Raw genomic sequence first — 6,000 nt, forward strand, 5'->3', positions numbered from 1 at the left:
GCCTCCCAACCTCTGCAGGGGAAAGAATGGGTGTAGTCATCAAGGAGATGGAAAATCCACCAGCCACTGGGGCAGGTAGATGTAAGCATCTCAGGACGCAAGGGCGTTAGGCATCGGGGAGCTGGCATCCCAAAAGACCCTGGAGCTGTGGTCGGTGCAGTGGAGATGGAGCTGGCGGCTGACATCTCGCTTCAGACGGTTATTGATTTTCTCCGAGTCTCCCCCATCCCCTCCTCGAGGGTGGTCCCCATCATAGCCCAACCGTTTGAACCCGAGATCCTTCCCCCACAGAGGTGGATTGGTCAAAAACATCCCAGCGTCCGTCACGCGTGTCCCGGCATCCTTCCTGGCCTCGGCACCCCCGGGGCGCTCTCTCTCCTTCAGATGGACTCGGACTCAGTCAGTTAATGTTTTTAACCATCGAAGAGGCAGAGAGAAAATAGTGGGAGAGCCTGCATACCGGAGGCGGGGAGGGGCGGGAGGGAGAGAGATGGCACCGATTGAAAAACGACATGGCTGGAATTTGCATCCGCCGTTTCTGATTGGCAGAGCCGGGAGCAACTCCTGGTTGAGGCCGTCCACCCAGCTAGAGCATCAGTAGCCCGTTTGCTGGTAGCGCATGTTCAATTATTAAAATAGTAGACCTTTTTTTTTCCCCCGTCTGATAGCCAGAGCGAGGTCACGACATTAATTTATCCAGAGTATTGTGGGTAACTGAACTGGGGGAAAAAAAAAAAAAGAGGGCACAGATACCGGAGCCGCTAAAATGGATGGGTCCGAACACCAGGAGATTGAGGCGATGGCCAATCTAATGTATGGATAGCGGTGCGAAGCTGGCATCCGTCACAGACTATTGATGGCAATAAGTATTTTCAGCCACTCTGTGCATGTGTTCATTTTTTTATATATTATTATTATTATTCCGCAGTACACGCTGGGCTGAATGTTCTAATCCTGTAGTCTTTCATTTCCCGAATCTGATCGCAGTTTGCTTTTGTTGTTCGGTGCTTGGTGTTTCTTGGTGTCTCTCTCTTTCCCTCTTTCTTCTCCTCCCACTCCCCCTGACTGTCTCCCCGCCTCCTTCTCCCTCCTCTGTCTGTCTGCCAACTCCTCTCCCTCGCTTCCATCTCCCTCTTTCTCTTCCTCTTTCTCCCTGCCTCCTCCCGTCGTCTCCTCTTCCTCCCTCCCTTTCCTCTCCCTCCCTCCCGCCCTCCTTCCCTCCCTTCCTCCCTCCCTTTCTCTGTCTCTTCCTCTCCGCCGCTCCCTCTCCTTCTGAGATTTCAGACTTAACCGTCTGTTACCTACAACTGCCCATTTCCTCTTGGCTGTTTGGGGTTTTGGAGATGGGACAGGAGAAGTCGCCTCTCCCGGCGGGAGCTGTCTCCTTGTTCTTGACGGGGATTTTGCAGTGTTTTCTCTGGAACTTCCGCGAGTGAATACCCTTCCCGCTGGCTGCCACAGTTATGTTGCCAAACCGCTCTCTTAGTTGGTACTGCAGTGCTGCACTGCATGCTGGGATCTATCTGTGTGGGTAAGCCGAAATTTCTACAGCACCAGACAGCTTTAGAATAAGCTTGAGGATTGCATCCTGATCATCCCTTTGTATGTATATGTGTGTACATATGTATAAATATACGTACATATATGCCTATGTACATACAGATGGGCAGGTAGCTAGCTATTGAAATCTGCAAATCACTGTGGCTGGAAAAATAATTCACAGCTCTGTCTCCTGTAGGAAAGAGAGCTAGCAAGTTTGCCACCCTCTGTGCCACGAAATAGTACCGCTAAGGAACAAAGGAGCAGAGAAATACATGCATTCTGCCTTCTCGTGTGCCGACAAACCTGTAACACCGACATGAATCTCAGCTCAAAGAATCGCTCATTCCGATTTTCCAACGCGTGTGCAGTCTCTCGGTCTCATGAGGGAGCGCATATACATACGCGCTAACCCGCTGCGATGTTTGCGGAGCGTACCCACGTTCCTTTATCTCACGGAGATGCGCGCTCCACGCACCCGACACCCCAGTTTGCGGAGGTCTGAAATAAAGAGCGACTCCTGTCCTGTTATCGATTCGCATCCAGTGACTTACGATTTCCACACCGTTTAAATCATATTGGCGATTCAGATCTGTCAGCGCCTTGGCTCCCACCATATCATCCCTCGGCCGTGACAGGACACGGAAGAAAACCCGAAGCAATGTTTTCTCATTGAAATTAGCGGGGTGGTGATGGAGCTGGGCGGGGGGGAAAGGGGGATGTTTACTATGATGATTTTTCGTGATTTACGATGAGGAAGTGAGGAGCCTCACCGGACTAGATTTCTTTGGGGCGGGAGAGCCGGTATACCGGGAATCCTTCCTGCGGCCACATGGTATTCTCGCAACAGCGGACGGACCCGGGAAGGCGCCGAAGACGGTCCGAGACGGCTCAAGTCCCGCCGTGTCCCTCTCCGTAACGTGTGGGAGTCGGGGAGAGGACCCGGGACGCCAGTCTGTGTCAGAGCCCTTTTTCCCGGCTGCATTTGGAGATCCGTCTTATTGATTAGGAGGGAAAAGGGGGTGGGAAGAGGAAGGGAGGGGAGGGCTGGCAGACGCCCGGCTTATCGAAGCGCCGGACGGTTTCTTCCGGAAAGGTGTCCGACAACTGAGACCCGGCCACGGAGGAAGTAGAAAGGTGGCAAAATCAGAAGAGGGATCTACTGGAAGACCCGGAGGCATTTCGAAGAGACATTGGGACCGGTGTGGTGTTTTGGGGTCGGGGGTTGGATTTTTTTTTTCCCTATTTCTCTTTTGGTTTGTTTGGTTTTTTTCTTCCTTCTGTTCTTCCAACATCCGACCTGGAGTGCCAGCTTCCTGCAATGGCTTTGATGCCGCGGGTCCGAGAGAGGGTGGGTGGCTAGAGGCTTAGGCGGGAGAACAGCCGAGAGTTGACACGCCAGCCGACACCATCCCTGCCGCACGCAACCGCTCTGAGTCAGCATACGATGATCCGCCTTACCTTCTGGGGGGTGTGCGTATGTATGTGGTGTGTGTCTGTGTGTGTGTGTCTGTGTGTGTGTGTGTGGTGTGTGTACGTGCGTAGAGGGGTATCATCCCGTCAGTCAGAGAGAAGCGAAGGTATGTTGGAGGCAACCGAAATCCATCTGATTTCCATCTTTGGACTACCCGACGTATTCCCTCAGGAGGGTGGGTCGCGGGGGAGGGCGCGGGGGCCGTAATTATGTTAATGTCATATTTAGAGGGGAGATTTTTCATTCTCGTGATGGCTTTGCAATCTGCGGTCCAGAATCGTCAAACCATCTTCAGGGTCGGGACGAGACACACGGGGCCGGGAGCGGAGGGCGGCTCCGGGTGGTTCTGTGTGGGGACGAGATGCCTGCTTTTAACTCCTTCCCCTGCCGAAGACCCCACTGGTTTCCTGACCGATGAACCAGAGAGGGGCTCGGCCACGGTGTAGCCCAGACCCAAATATTGCACGTCCTCGAAGGCATCCCGAAAACCGAAGTAACATTCTGCAGGGGAGGGGGACGGAGGGGGGCGGGGACGGAAGAAGGGACAGCATGGGGGTTTTAGCAGATATTGTCTCCCAACGAGGATTTCCTTACAGCTGACTGAAAAATGGCTGGTTCACCTGTTCTACAAACAGACATTCTAATTCTTTCCTTTTTTTTCTTTTTCTTTTTCTCCCCCTCTCCCTCTATCTCCCCTTCTCTTTTCAAAGCACAACGCCGCTTGGAGAACCAGATTCGGCTTCAGTGGCCGGGACTTTTATGGCTCTGATTATTTAATCTGGGCTCCGGACTCCAACGTGGATCCCATCAGAGTAGAAACACTGTTCTTGGTCCCATTCCCCGCTCCCCGACTGCCAGACCTGGGTCCACCCCCCACCCCCCCAAAAAAAATTTTTTTTTTTTTGGAAGAACAATCAGTGTCGAGCATTTGGGATTGGGATGATCCGTTATTAAGGACTCCATTGACCACGAAGTCACTTGGTCACCGATGGCTTTTCTGATCAGCGCGGAATTTCTGTGCTTGTCGAGGGATGCTTTGTCAGTAGTTCAGGAGTTCAGCATGCGAGTATTGGGCGTCCGAACTGAAGATTATTTCAGAGGGTCTGCCCGGGGAGAGGTTTGAATCTGGATGACGGAGCACGAGCGGAAAGTTCGATTTGATTTTTTTGGAGGTTTTGTTTTTAAATGCCAAAGGAAGTCTTAAGATTACATTGGATGGGTGGGGTGTACGGGGGCCCACCTTTTCAGGAAGGCTGCCCGCCAGGGGTAACGGAAAACAAAATTTCAGTCCCACTGGTAGGCATTTTCATCCTTCTTCAGTGCCTCAGAGGACGCAGGGGGAAATGGTATCCGCAGAGCAGCAGGAGACTGATGACAAAGGCGAGGGTGATTTGAGGGTGGTTCTCAGGTCCGGAGGGCTGGGTCCATTTCGAACCCTTCTCCTTCATGCCCATCTTAAAGCCCGGGGGCAGCTGGCTCTGGCAAGCGACGACTTTTTATTGAGGCGCCTGGGTCGTGCCCTTCCCCGGCACGGAAACCAGAGTTCCACCGAATGCCATTCTGCCACCTTAGCCAGGCCCAGGCCCGGAGGCAGGATTCTCCCCGATCGGACTGGACTTTTCCTAGTCCCTGAGACCCTAACTTGTGAGGTTTTTGAGCAACGATCACAAGTCAGGCTCTTGGGACCTAGGCGGAGTGGCCTCGTCGTCTCTGGGCCTCGCCGGCCGCTTCTCGGAGAGCTCCTCTGGTCGACCGGCACCCGGATTTCCCTTCCGGCCCACCCTCTCCCAGGACACGATCCCACATGGCCCGCTGGGTCGACGGACTGATTCCCCAATTCCTGGCCGCCTCCTCCCGCCTCAGGTAGCGATGTCCGTTTTCCAGAGAGCATGTAAACCTGACGTGGCCGTTGCAGAACAGAACGAGCGGGGACCCTCCGCCCCTGTGAGGAGTGATCATTTGGCGGCTTTGGGACGCAGGTGAAAGGAGCTGGTCTTGCAGAACGTTTGCGCAGGTGATTCCCGAGTACGCGCGCCGAGGCGAACATGTGAGCCCTGGAGGGGGATTCATTTGCCCGGTCTCTGGATTCAGTCGGGCTCCCGCAGGGCTGATCTCAGTAGACAAGCCCGACGTTGCTTTTCTCCCTTCCTGTGGTGGGACTGGTCCTCTGTAATAGCCGCCAGGGTGTCCCCAATTGGTGGTATTTATTGAGCATTTCCTGTGTGCGGAGAATTCATTCATTCACTCAATCATATTTACTGAGTCCTTACTGTGTGCAGAGCACTGTACTAAGCTCTTGGGAGAGTACCGTACAACAGAGTTAGGCCCGCTCTCCACCCACAGGGAGCTTACAGTTTAGAGGGATCACATGCATCATGGAGTAGTGGATAGAGCAAGGGCCTGGGAGTAAGAAGGTCATGGGTTCTAATCCTGGCTCCGCCACGTGCCTGCTGTGGCACCTTGGGCAAGTCACTTCACTTGTCTGGGCTTCAGTTCCCTCCTCTGTAAAATGGGGATGGAGACTGTGAGCCCCCTGTGGGACAGGGACTGTGTCCAACCTGATTTGCTTGTAATAATAGTAATAATAATAATAATAATAATAATGGTGATGGTTTATGTTAAGTGCTTACTATGTGCCAAGCACTGTTTTAAGCGCTGGGGTATATACAAGTTAATCAGGTTGTCCCACGTGGGGCTCACAGTCTTAATCCCCATTTTACAGATGAGGTAATTGAGGCACAGAGAGGTTAAGTGACTTGCCCAAAATCACACAGCCAACAAGTGGCGGTGGCGGGATTAGAACCCACGACCTCTGACTCCCAAGCCCGGGCTTTTTCCACTAAGCCCCACTGCTTCTTGTGTCCTCCCCAGTGTTTAGTGCAGTGCCTGGCACATAGTAAGTGCTTAACAAATACCGTAGTTATTATTACCATTGTCACAGTAAGGTATTCCAAATATTGGCTCGGAACCTCCGACCTGGGCGGCGG

The 6,000-nt window shown here is 53.0% G+C and overlaps 1 long non-coding RNA gene across 1 annotated transcript in view; it reads left to right on the forward strand.

The window, feature by feature from the left end:
* The window catches only part of LOC119945219, a 114,432-nt gene extending 109,155 nt beyond the window's left edge, over positions 1-5,277 (forward strand). The window contains exon 4 of the long non-coding RNA XR_005456155.1: positions 3,724-5,277. This is a non-coding gene — a long non-coding RNA (uncharacterized LOC119945219). The remainder of the gene's footprint in view (positions 1-3,723) is intronic.
* The last annotated feature ends 723 nt before the right edge of the window (positions 5,278-6,000 follow it).

Source organism: Tachyglossus aculeatus, chromosome 24 (genome assembly GCF_015852505.1).
Source record: "Tachyglossus aculeatus isolate mTacAcu1 chromosome 24, mTacAcu1.pri, whole genome shotgun sequence".
NCBI lineage: Eukaryota > Metazoa > Chordata > Mammalia > Monotremata > Tachyglossidae > Tachyglossus > Tachyglossus aculeatus.